We start from the raw sequence: 13,734 nt of genomic DNA, 5'->3' as shown, positions 1-13,734 counted from the left end.
TCCAAACTTGCACCAATTTGTTGTAGCCCCATATGCTGCATAAAAAAGTGATATCGGGTTGCTAGTGGTCCAATTTCAACTGCTGTAACTGGTGTTACTATACTGTTGCAAGGTTAACTTACCCCCTTTGTAAATAATTGAATCAACTTCTCAGAATTAACCCAGTGGATCCCAGTATCTGGTATATATTAATACATTTTTGTTATTCTTCTGGCTATAAGTCACTGTGAATTTTTAGCTTATTCTCTATATCTTCTTAGGACTGATCACTTGTTTTCAATTTGTAAAGTTTTTTCTAGTATTATCTAACACTAGCTGGAAAGCCATGGACGTAGAGTTAGTAAAGTCATAGCTGTTAATTTCCATGTAAGTTTGTGTATTGAGGTAAAATGAAGACAAATGCCTGGTAAATTTTGTCAAATATAGAATCCTCCTGCCACAGAATAACAAATACTAAACACGTCATTGGGTGGGCTTGACCACCAACCTATCGGTTAACAGCTGAACACGCTAACCAATTGCACCACAGAGACACGTGAAAGCGCTTTCTAATGGATATTATCAGTAAGCGAAGATGAACCAGCAGAACTGAACTTAAACTGCTTAAAAGTTTCTAACTTGGATCATTTCTTACAAATGGACACTATAATATGAACTTGTGCAAAGTAAGAAATAACAGGATTATACCCTGTGAATTGAGAATTTTGTCAGGGTGTGAAAATATCTTAGTCATGATGGGGGCGAATCAATCCAGTTATAAAAGGGTTGAAATAGGGGGATTTCAGTTAGTCCAAGGATCCAAGCATATGAGAACTTATTTGCAGTGTTATGAAAAATTCTGGTGATGTATTCACAATGATAGATGTGCCAAATTGTATTTATAATAAAGATAGAGAATGGTGGAACTGAGTTTTTTCAATATAAAGCTATATGGCATTTGGTAGCACTCAAAATATGTGTTATAAATTTGTGGGTATACTTAGGAATATCAGAAATATAATGAGATAAAAGGGAATATGACAGGGAGTTGGGCATTAAAATTCCTATGAGAAGGTAAGAAAGACAATGAATCTCTGTCCACAATGGGAGTAAGTTGGGACAGTGCCACCAGATTTGGGACAGTTTCCTCAGCCCCACAAAGTCTCCAACACAATGGTGATAAAGAAGGAAACATTTTATGAAATCATTAAGGTACTAAATACCAACGATAATGGGATTTCACTAAACTTGAGGCTAATGGATGTTTTAGAGATGTTATCTCTAAATCTAATCCAGTCCTCTTGGTGTGAGTCGTGTAAATGCTTTTAACACCAAAGGGGAATTAGCTCAAATGGTAGAGCGCTCGCTTAGCATGCAAGAGGTAGCGGCATCGATGCCCGCATTCTCCAGAAAATGTCTTGGAACCAAAATTTGCTTCAATATATCAAGTGAAGAATAACATTCCTGACCAAAATTCTTCACTGTTTTTATTTTCTTCTGATGCCCAAGAGGAATGCTGAGTTACATATAGTTGTTTTGAAAATTACATGCAAACAATTTGGGGTTGATTCAAAGAGCTGATACACCACATTTCCTGTGAGTAACTGACTATAAGCCACACTTATGGTAGCTCCAAACTTGCACCAATTTGTTGTAGCCCCATATGCTGCAAAAAAAAAGTGATATCGGGTTGCTAGTGGTCCAATTTCAACTGCTGTAACTGGTGTTACTATACTGTTGCAAGGTTAACTTACCCCCTTTGTAAATAATTGAATCAACTTCTCAGAATTAACCCAGTGGATCCCAGTATCTGGTATATATTAATACATTTTTCTTATTCTTCTGGCTAAAAGTCACTGTGAATTTTTAGCTTATTCTCTATATCTTCTTAGGACTGATCACTTGTTTTCAATTTGTAAAGTTCTTTCTAGTATTATCTAACACTAGCTGGAAAGCCATGGATGTAGAGTTAGTAAAGTCATAGCTGTTAATTTCCATGTAAGTTTGTGTATTGAGGTAAAATGAAGACAAATGCCTGGTAAATTTTGTCAAATATAGAATCCTCCTGCCACAGAATAACAAATACTAAACACGTCATTGGGTGGGCTTGACCACCAACCTTTCGGTTAACAGCCGAACGCGCTAACCAATTGCACCACAGAGATACGTGAAAGTGCTTTCTAATGGATATTATCAGTAAGCGAAGATGAACCAGCAGAACTGAACTTAAACTGCTTAAAAGTTTCTAACTTGGATCATTTCTTACAAATGGACACTATAATATGAACTTGTGCAAAGTAAGAAATAACAGGATTATACCCTGTGAATTGAGAATTTTGTCAGGGTGTGAAAATATCTTAGTCATGATGGGGGCGAATCAATCCAGTTATAAAAGGGTTGAAATAGGGGGATTTCAGTTAGACCAAGGATCCAAGCATATGAGAACTTATTTGCAGTGTTATGAAAAATTCTGGTGATGTATTCACAATGATAGATGTGCCAAATTGTATTTATAATAAAGATAGAGAATGGTGGAACTGAGTTTTTTCAATATAAAGCTATATGGCATTTGGTAGCACTCAAAATATGTGTTATAAATTTGTGGGTATACTTAGGAATATCAGAAATATAATGAGATAAAAGGGAATATGACAGGGAGTTGGGCATTAAAATTCCTATGAGAAGGTAAGAAAGACAATGAATCTCTGTCCACAATGGGAGTAAGTTGGGACAGTGCCACCAGATTTGGGACAGTTTCCTCAGCCCCACAAAGTCTCCAACACAATGGTGATAAAGAAGGAAACATTTTATGAAATCATTAAGGTACTAAATACCAACGATAATGGGATTTCACAAAACTTGAGGCTAATGGATGTTTTAGAGATGTTATCTCTAAATGTAATCCAGTCCTCTTGGTGTGAGTCGTGTAAATGCTTTTAACACCAAAGGGGAATTAGCTCAAATGGTAGAGCGCTCGCTTAGCATGCAAGAGGTAGCGGGATTGATGCCCGCATTCTCCAGAAAATGTCTTGGAACCAAAATTTGCTTCAATATATCAAGTGAAGAATAACATTCCTGACCAAAATTCTTCACTGTTTTTATTTTCTTCTGATGCCCAAGAGGAATGCTAAGTTACATATAGTTGTTTTGAAAATTACATGCAAACAATTTGGGGTTGATTCAAAGAGCTGATACACCACATTTCCTGTGAGTAACTGACTATAAGCCACACTTATGGTAGCTCCAAACTTGTACCAATTTGTTGTAGCCCCATATGCTGCATAAAAAAGTGATATCGGGTTGCTAGTGGTCTAATTTCAACTGCTGTAACTGGTGTTACTATACTGTTGCAAGGTTAACTTACCCCCTTTGTAAATAATTGAATCAACTTCTCAGAATTAACCCAGTGGATCCCAGTATCTGGTATATATTAATACATTTTTCTTATTCTTCTGGCTAAAAGTCTCTGTGAATTTTTAGCTTATTCTCTATATCTTCTTAGGACTGATCACTTGTTTTCAATTTGTAAAGTTCTTTCTAGTATTATCTAACACTAGCTGGAAAGCCATGGATGTAGAGTTAGTAAAGTCATAGCTGTTAATTTCCATGTAAGTTTGTGTATTGAGGTAAAATGAAGACAAATGCCTGGTAATTTGTGTCAAATACAGAATCTTCCTGCCAAAGAAAATCAAATACTAAACACATCCCTGGGTGGGCTTGAACCACCAACCTTTCGGTTAACAGCCGAGCGCGCTAAGCAATTACTCCACTGAGACACGCGAAAGTGCTTTGTAATGGATAATATCAGTAAGGGAAGATGAACCAGCAGAACTGAACTTAAACTGCATAATAGTTTCTAACTTGGATCATTTCTTACAATATCAAAAATATAATGAGATAAAAGGGAATATGACAGGGAGTTGGGCATTAAAATTCCAATGAGAAGGTAAGTAAGACAATGTATCTCTGTCCACAATGGAAGTAAGTTGGGACAGTGCCACAAGATGTGGGACAGTTTCCTCAGCCCCACAAAGTCTCCAACACAATGGTGATAAAGAAGGAAACATTTTATGAAATCATTAAGGTACTAAATACCAACGATAATGGGATTTCACAAAACTTGAGGCTAATGGATGTTTTAGAGATGTTATCTCTAAATGTAATCCAGTCCTCTTGGTGTGAGTCGTGTAAATGCTTTTAACACCAAAGGGGAATTAGCTCAAATGGTAGAGCGCTCGCTTAGCATGTGAGAGGTATCGGGATCGATGCCCGCATTCTCCAGATAATATTTTGGAACCAAAATTTGCTTCAATATATCAACTGAAGAGTAACATTCCTGACCAAAATTCTTCTCTGTTTTTATTTTCTTCTGATGCCCAAGAGGAATGCTGAGTTACATATAGTTGTTTTGAAAATTATATGCAAACAATTTGGGGTTGATTCAAAGAGCTGATACACCACATTTCCTGTGAGTAACTGACTATAAGCCACACTTATGGTAGCTCCAAACTTGCACCAATTTGTTGTTGCCCCATATGCTGCATAAAAAAGTGATATCGGGTTGCTAGTGGTCCAATTTCAACTGCTGTAACTGGTGTTACTATACTGTTGCAAGGTTAACTTACCCTCTTTGTAAATAATTGAATCAACTTCTCAGAATTAACCCAGTGGATCTCAGTATCTGGTATATATTAATACATTTTTCTTATTCTTCTGGCTAAAAGTCACTGTGAATTTTTAGCTTATTCTCTATTTCTTCTTAGGACTGATCACTTGTTTTCAATTTGTAAAGTTCTTTCTAGTATTATCTAACACTAGCTGGAAAGCCATGGATGTAGAGTTAGTAAAGTCATAGCTGTTAATTTCCATGTAAGTTTGTGTATTGAGGTAAAATGAAGACAAATGAGTGGTAATTTGTGTCAAATACAGAATCTTCCTGCCAAAGAATAACAAATACTAAACACGCCCCTGGGTGGGCTTGAACCACCAACCTTTCGGTTAACAGCCGAACACGCTAACCAATTGCACCACAGAGACACGTGTAAGTGCTTTCTAATGGATATTATCAGTAAGCAAAGATGAACCAGCAGAACTGAACTTAAACTGCTTAAAAGTTTCTAACCTGGATAATTTCTTACAAATGGACACTATAATATGAACTTGTGCAAAGTAAGAAATAACAGGATTATACCCTGTGAATTGAGAATTTTGTCAGGGTGTGAAAATATCTTAGTCATGATGGGGGCGAATCAATCCAGTTATAAAAGGGTTGAAATAGGGGGATTTCAGTTAGTCCAAGGATCCAAGCATATGAGAACTTATTTGCAGTGTTATGAAAAATTCTAGTGATGTATTCACAATGATAGATGTGCCAAATTGTATTTATAATAAAGATAGAGAATGGTGGAACTGAGTTTTTTCAATATAAAGCTATATGGCATTTGGTAGCACTCAAAATATGTGTTATAAATTTGTGGGTATACTTAGGAATATCAGAAATATAATGAGATAAAAGGGAATATGACAGGGAGTTGGGCATTAAAATTCCTATGAGAAGGTAAGAAAGACAATATATCTCTGTCCACAATGGGAGTAAGTTGGGACAGTGCCACCAGATGTGGGACAGTTTCCTCAGCCTCACAAAGTCTCCAACACAATGGTGATAAAGAAGGAATCATTTTATGAAATCATTAAGGTACTAAATACCAACGATAATGGGATTTCACTAAACTTGAGGCTAATGGATGTTTTTGAGATGTTATCTCTAAATGTAATACAGTCCTCTTGGTGTGACTGGTATAACTGCTTTTAACATCAAAGGAGAATTAGCTCAAATGGTAGAGCGCTCGCTTAGCATGCGAGAGGTAGCTGGATCGATGCCTGCATTCTCCAGATAATGTTTTGGAACCAAAATTTGCTTCAATATATCAACTGAAGAGTAACATTCCTGACCAAAATTCTTCACTGTTTTTATTTTCTTCTGATGCCCAAGAGGAATGCTGAGTTACATATAGTTGTTTTGAAAATTACATGCAAACAATTTGGGGTTGATTCATAGAGCTGATACACCACATTTCCTGTGAGTAACTGACTATAAGCCACACTTATGGTAGCTCCAAACTTGCACCAATTTGTTGTAGCCCCATATGCTGCATTATAAAGTGATATCGGGTTGCTAGTGGTCCAATTTCCACTGCTGTAACTGGTGTTACTATACTGTTGCAAGGTTAACTTACCCCCTTTGTAAATAATTGAATCAACTTCTCAGAATTAACCCAGTGGATCCCAGTATCTGGTATATATTAATACATTTTTCTTATTCTTCTGGCTAAAAGTCACTGTGAATTTTTAGCTTATTCTCTATATCTTCTTAGGACTGATCACTTGTTTTCAATTTGTAAAGTTCTTTCTAGTATTATCTAACACTAGCTGGAAAGCCATGGATGTAGAGTTAGTAAAGTCATAGCTGTTAATTTCCATGTAAGTTTGTGTATTGAGGTAAAATGAAGACAAATGCCTGGTAAATCTTGTCAAATACAGAATCCTCCTGCCACAGAATAACAAATACTAAACACGTCCCTGGGTGGGCTTGAACCACCAATCTTTCAGTTAACAGCCGAACGTGCTAACCAATTGCACCACAGAGACACATGAAAGTGCTTTCTAATGGATATTATCAGTAAGGGAAGATGAACCAGCAGAACTGAACTTAAACTGTTTAAAAGTTTCTAACTTGGATCATTTCTTACAAATGTGCTCTATAATATGAACTTGTGCAAGTAAGAAATAACAGGATTATTCCCTGTGAATTGAGAATTTTGTCAGGGTGTGAAAATATCTTAGTCATGATGGGGGTGAATCAATCCAGTTATAAAAGGGTTGAAATAAGGGGATTTAAGTTAGTCCAAGGATCCAAGTATATGAGAACTTATTTGCAGTGTTATGAAAAATTCTATAGATGTATTCACAATGATAGATGTGCCAAATTGTATTTATAATAAAGATAGAGAATAATGGAACTGAGTTTTTTCAATATAAAGCTATATGGCATTTGGTAGCACTCAAAATATGTGTTATAAATTTGTGGGTATACTTAGGAATATCAGAAATATAATGAGATAAAAGGGAATATGACAGGGAGTTGGGCATTAAAATTCCTATGAGAAGGTAAGAAAGACAATGTATATCTGTCCACAAAGGAAGTAAGTTGGGACAGTGTCACCAGATGTGGGACAGTTTCCTCAGCCCCACAAAGTCTCCAACACAATGGTGATAAAGAAGGAAACATTTTATGAAATCATTAAGGTACTAAATACCAACAATAATGGGATTTCACTAAACTTGAGGCTAATGGATGTTTTTGAGATGTTATCGCTAAATGTAATCCAGTCCTCTTGGTGTGAGAGGTGTAAATGCTTTTAACATCAAAGGGGAATTAGCTCAAATGGTAGAGCGCTTGCTTAGCATACGAGAGGTAATGGGATCGATGCCCGCATTCTCCAGATAATATTTTGGAAACAAAATTTGCTTCAATATATCAAGTGAAGAATAACATTCCTGACCAAAATTCTTCACTGTTTTTATTTTCTTCTGATGCCCCAGAGGAATGCTGAGTTACATATAGTTGTTTAGAAAATTACATGCAAACAATTTGGGGTTGATTCAAAGAGCTGATACACAACATTTCTTTTGAGTAACTGACTATAAGCCACACTTATAGTAGCTCCAAACTTGCACCAATTTGTTATAGCCCCATATGCTGCATAAAAAAGTGATATAGAGATGCTAGTGGTCCAATTTCAACTGCTGTAACTGGTGTTACTATACTGTTGCAAGGCTAACTTACCGCCCTTGTAAATAATTGAATCAACTTCTCAGAATTAACCCAGTGGATCCCAGTATCTGGAATATATTAATAATTTTTTTTTATTCTTCTGGCTAAAAGTCACTGTGAATTTTAAGCTTATTCTCTATATCTTCTTAGGACTGATCACTTGTTTTCAATTTGTAAAGTTCTTTCTAGTATTATCTAACACTAGCTGGAAAGCCATGGATGTAGAGTTAGTAAAGTCATAGCTGTTAATTTCCATGTAAGTTTGTGTAGTGAGGTAAAATGAAGACAAATGCCTGGTAAATTTTGTCAAATACAGAATCCTCCTGCCACAGAATAACAAACACTAAACACGTCCCTGGGTGGGCTTGAACCACCAATCTTTCAGTTAACAGCCGAACGTGCTAACCAATTGCGCCACAGAGACACATGAAAATGCTTTCTAATGGATATTATCAGTAAGGGAAGATGAACCAGCAGAACAGAACTTAAACTGTTTAAAAGTTTCTAACTTGGATCATTTCTTACAAATGTACACTGTAATATGAACTTGTGCAAAGTAAGAAATAACAGGATTATTCCCTGTGAATTGAGAATTTTGTCAGGGTGTGAAAATATCTTAGTCATGATGGGGGCGAATCAATCCAGTTATAAAAGGGTTGAAATAAGGGGATTTCAGTTAGTCCAAGGATCCAAGTGTATGAGAACTTATTTGCAGTGTTTTGAAAAATTCTGGTGATGTATTCACAATGATAGATGTGCCAAATTGTATTTATAATAAAGATAGAGAATCGTGGAACTGAGTTTTTTCAATAAAAAGCTATATGGCATTTGGTAGCACTCAAAATATGTGTTTTAAATTTGTGGGTATACTTAGGAATATCAGAAATATAATGAGATAAAAGGGAATATGACAGGGAGTGGGCATTAAAATTCCTAAGAGAAGGAAAGCAAGACAATGTATATCTGTCCACAATGGAAGTAAGTTGGGACAGTGCCACCAGATGTGGGACAGTTTCTTCAGCCCCACAAAGTCTCCAACACAATGGTGATAAAGAAGGAAACATTTTATGAAATCATTAAGGTACTAAATACCAACGATAATGGGATTTCACTAAACTTGAGGCTAATGGATGTTTTTGAGATGTTATCGCTAAATGTAATCCAGTCCTCTTGGTGTGAGAGGTGTAAATGCTTTTAACATCAAAGGGGAATTAGCTGAAATGGTAGAGCGCTTGCTTAGCATACGAGAGGTAATGGGATCGATGCCCGCATTCTCCAGATAATATTTTGGAAACAAAATTTGCTTCAATATATCAAGTGAAGAATAACATTCCTGACCAAAATTCTTCACTGTTTTTATTTTCTTCTGATGCCCCAGAGGAATGCTGAGTTACATATAGTTGTTTAGAAAATTACATGCAAACAATTTGGGGTTGATTCAAAGAGCTGATACACAACATTTCTTTTGAGTAACTGACTATAAGCCACACTTATAGTAGCTCCAAACTTGCACCAATTTGTTATAGCCCCATATGCTGCATAAAAAAGTGATATCGAGATGCTAGTGGTCCAATTTCAACTGCTGTAACTGGTGTTACTATACTGTTGCAAGGTTAACTTACCGCCCTTGTAAATAATTGAATCAACTTCTCAGAATTAACCCAGTGGATCCCAGTATCTGGAATGTATTAATAATTTTTTTTTATTCTTCTGGCTAAAAGTCACTGTGAATTTTAAGCTTATTCTCTATATCTTCTTAGGACTGATCACTTGTTTTCAATTTGTAAAGTTCTTTCTAGTATTATCTAACACTAGCTGGAAAGCCATAGATGTAGAGTTAGTAAAGTCATAGCTGTTAATTTCCATGTAAGTTTGTGTAGTGAGGTAAAATGAAGACAAATGCCTGGTAAATTTTGTCAAATACAGAATCCTCATGCCACAGAATAACAAATACTAAACACGTCCCTGGGTGGGCTTGAACCACCAATCTTTCAGTTAACAGCCGAACGTGCTAACCAATTGCGCCACAGAGACACATGAAAATGCTTTCTAATGGATATTATCAGTAAGGGAAGATGAACCAGCAGAACAGAACTTAAACTGTTTCAAAGTTTCTAACTTGGATCATTTCTTACAAATGTACACTGTAATATGAACTTGTGCAAAGTAAGAAATAACAGGATTATTCCCTGTGAATTGAGAATTTTGTCAGGGTGTGAAAATATCTTAGTCATGATGGGGGCGAATCAATCCAGTTATAAAAGGGTTGAAATAAGGGGATTTCAGTTAGTCCAAGGATCCAAGTGTATGAGAACTTATTTGCAGTGTTTTGAAAAATTCTGGTGATGTATTCACAATGATAGATGTGCCAAATTGTATTTATAATAAAGATAGAGAATCGTGGAACTGAGTTTTTTCAATAAAAAGCTATATGGCATTTGGTAGCACTCAAAATATGTGTTTTAAATTTGTGGGTATACTTAGGAATATCAGAAATATAATGAGATAAAAGGGAATATGACAGGGAGTGGGCATTAAAATTCCTATGAGAAGGAAAGCAAGACAATGTATATCTGTCCACAATGGAAGTAAGTTGGGACAGTGCCACCAGATGTGGGACAGTTTCTTCAGCCCCACAAAGTCTCCAACACAATGGTGATAAAGAAGGAAACATTTTATGAAATCATTAAGGTACTAAATACCAACGATAATGGGATTTCACTAAACTTGAGGCTAATGGATGTTTTTGAGATGTTATTTCTAAATGTAATCCAGTCCGCATTCTCCAGATAAGATTTTGGAACCAAAATTTGCTGCAATATATCTAGTGAAGAATAACATTCCTGACCAAAATTCTTCACTGTTTTTATTTTCTTCTGATGCCCCAGGGGAATGCTGAGTTACATACAGTTGTCTTGAAAATTAAATGCAAACAATTTGGGGTTGATTCAAAGAGCTGATACACCACATTTCCTGTGAGTAACTGACTATAAGCCACACTTATGGTAGCTCCAAACATGCACCAATTTGTTGTAGCCCCATAATGCTGCATAAAAAAGTGATATCGGGATGCTAGGGGTCCAATTTCAACTGCTGTAACTGGTGTTACTATACTGTTGCAAGGTTAACTTACCCCCTTTGTAAATAATTGAATCAACTTCTCAGAATTAACCCAGTGGATCCCAGTATCTGGTATATATTAATACATTTTTCTTATTCTTCTGGCTAAAAGTCACTGTGAATTTTTAGCTTATTCTCTATATCTTCTTAGGACTGATCACTTGTTTTCAATTTGTAAAGTTCTTTCTAGTATTATCTAACACTAGCTGGAAAGCCATGGATGTAGAGTTTGTAAATTCATAGCTGTTAATTTCCATGTAAATTTGTGTATTAAGGTAAAATGAAGACAAATGCCTGGTAAATTTTGTCAAATACAGAATCCTCCTGCCACAGAATAACAAATACTAAATATGTCCCTAGGTGGGAAGGAACCACCAACCTTTCAGCTAAGAGCCGAACGCGCTATCCAATTGCGCCACAGAGACACGTGAAAGTGCTTTGTAATGGATATTATCAGTAAGGGAAGATGAAGCAGCAGAACTGAACTTAAACTACTTAAAAGTTTCTAACTTGGATCATTTCTTACAAATGGACACTATAATATGAACTTGTGCAAAGTAAGAAATAACAGGATTATACCCTGTGAATTGAGAATTTTGTCAGGGTGTGAAAATATCTTAGTCATGATGGGGGCGAATCAAACCAGTTATAAAAGGGTTGAAATAGGGGGATTTCAGTTAGTCCAAGGATCCAAGTATATGAGAACTTATTTGCAGTGTTATGAAAAATTCTGGTGATGTATTCACAATGATAGATGTGCCAAATTGTATTTATAATAAAGATAGAGAATGGTGGAACTGAGTTTTTTCAATATAAAGCTATATGGCATTTGGTAGCACTCAAAATATGTGTTATAAATATATGGGTATACTTTGGAATATCAGAAATATAATGAGATAAAAGGGAATATGACAGGGAGTTGGGCATTAAAATTCCTATGAGAAGGAAAGCAAGACAATGTATATCTGTCCACAATGGAAGTAAGTTGGGACAGTGCCACCAGATGTGGGACAGTTTGTTCAGCCCCACAACGTCTCCAACACAATGGTGATAAAGAAGGAAACATTTTATGAAATCATTAAGGTACTAAATATCAATGATAATGGGATTTCACTAAACTTGAGGCTAATGGATGTTTTTGAAATGTTATTTCTAAATGTAATCCAGTCCGCATTCTCCAGATAAGATTTTGGAACCAAATTTTGCTGCAATATATCAAGTGAAGAAAAACATTCCTGATCAAAATTCTTCACTGTTTTTATTTTCTTCTGATGCCCCAGAGGAATGCTGAGTTACATATAGTTGTCTTGAAAATTACATGCAAACATTTTGGGGTTGATTCAAAGTGCTGATACACCACATTTCCTGTGAGTAACTGACTATAAGCCACACTTATGGTAGGTCCAAACTTGCACCAATTTGTTGTAGCCCCATAATGCTGCATAAAAAAGTGATATTGTGTTACTAGGGGTCCAATTTCAACTGCTGTAACTGGTATTACTAGACATTTGCAAGGGTAACTTACCCCCTTTTTAAATAATTGAATCCACTTCTCAGAATTAACCCAGTGGATCCCAGTATCTGGTATATATTAATAAATTTTTCTTAGTCTTCTGGCTAAAAGTCACTGTGAATTTTTAGCTTATTCTCTATATCTTCTTAGAACTGATCACTTGTTTTCAATTTGTAAAGTTCTTTCTATTATTATCTAACACTAGCTGGAAAGCCATGGATGTAGAGTTAGTAAAGTCATAGCTGTTAATTTCCATGTAAGTTTGTGTATTGAGGTAAAATGATGACAAAAGCCAGGTAAATTTCATCAAATATAGAATGCTCCTGCCACAGAATAACAAATACTAAACACGTCCCTGGGTGGGCTTGAACCATCAACCTTTCAGTTAACAGCTGAAACCGTGCTAACAAATTGCGCCACAGAGACACGTGAAAGTGCTTTCTAATAGATATTATCAGTAAGCAGAGATGAACCAGCAGAACTGAACTTAAACTGCTTAAAAGTTTCTAACTTGGATCATTTCTTACAAATGTACACTATAATATGATCTTGTGCAAAGTAAGAAATAACAGGATTATACCCAGTGAATTGAGAATTTTGTCAGGATGTGAAAATATCTTAGTCATGATGGGGGCGAATCAATCCAGTTATAAAAGGGTTGAAATGGGGGGATTTCAGTTAGCAGTTAGACCAAGGATCCAAGTATATGAGAACTTATTTGCAGTGTTATGAATAATTATGGTGATGTATTCACAATGATAGATGTGCCAAATTGTATTTATAATAAAGATTGAGAATGGTGGAACTGAGTTTTTTCAATATAAAGCTATATGGCATTTGGTAGCACTCAAAATATGTGTTATAAATTTGTGGGTATACTTAGGAATATCAAAAATATAATGAGATAAAAGGGAATATGACAGGGAGTTGGGCATTAAAATTCCAATGAGAAGGTAAGTAAGACAATGTATCTCTGTCCACAATGGAAGTAAGTTGGGACAGTGCCACCAGATGTGGGACAGTTTCCTCAGCCCCACAAAGTCTCCAACACAATGGTGATAAAGAAGGAAACATTTTATGAAATCATTAAGGTACTATATACCAACGATAATGGGATTTCACTTAACTTGAGGCTAATGGATGTTTTTGAGATGTTAACTCTAAATGTAATCCAGTCCTCTTGGTGTGAGTGGTGTAAATGCTTTTAACATCAAAGGGGAATTAGCTCAAATGGTAGAGTGCTCGCTTAGCATGCGAGAGGTAGCGGGATCGATGCCCGCATTCTCCA

At 35.9% G+C, this 13,734-nt stretch overlaps 2 non-coding genes across 2 annotated transcripts; one reads left to right on the top strand and one right to left on the bottom strand.

Moving 5' to 3' along the window:
- Positions 1–6,553: 6,553 nt before the first annotated feature.
- On the bottom strand, positions 6,554–6,627 carry TRNAN-GUU (transfer RNA asparagine (anticodon GUU)). Its single transcript has one exon. It is a non-coding gene; the product is annotated as a tRNA-Asn (tRNA).
- Positions 6,628–13,661: 7,034 nt separating this feature from the next.
- On the top strand, positions 13,662–13,734 carry TRNAA-AGC (transfer RNA alanine (anticodon AGC)). Its single transcript has one exon. It is a non-coding gene; the product is annotated as a tRNA-Ala (tRNA).

Source organism: Taudactylus pleione, unplaced genomic scaffold, assembly GCF_031769625.1.
Source record: "Taudactylus pleione unplaced genomic scaffold, aTauple2 ptg000174l, whole genome shotgun sequence".
NCBI lineage: Eukaryota > Metazoa > Chordata > Amphibia > Anura > Myobatrachidae > Taudactylus > Taudactylus pleione.
The sequence above is the reverse complement of the archived record's forward strand: the minus strand, read 5'-3'. Positions and strand labels throughout refer to the sequence as shown.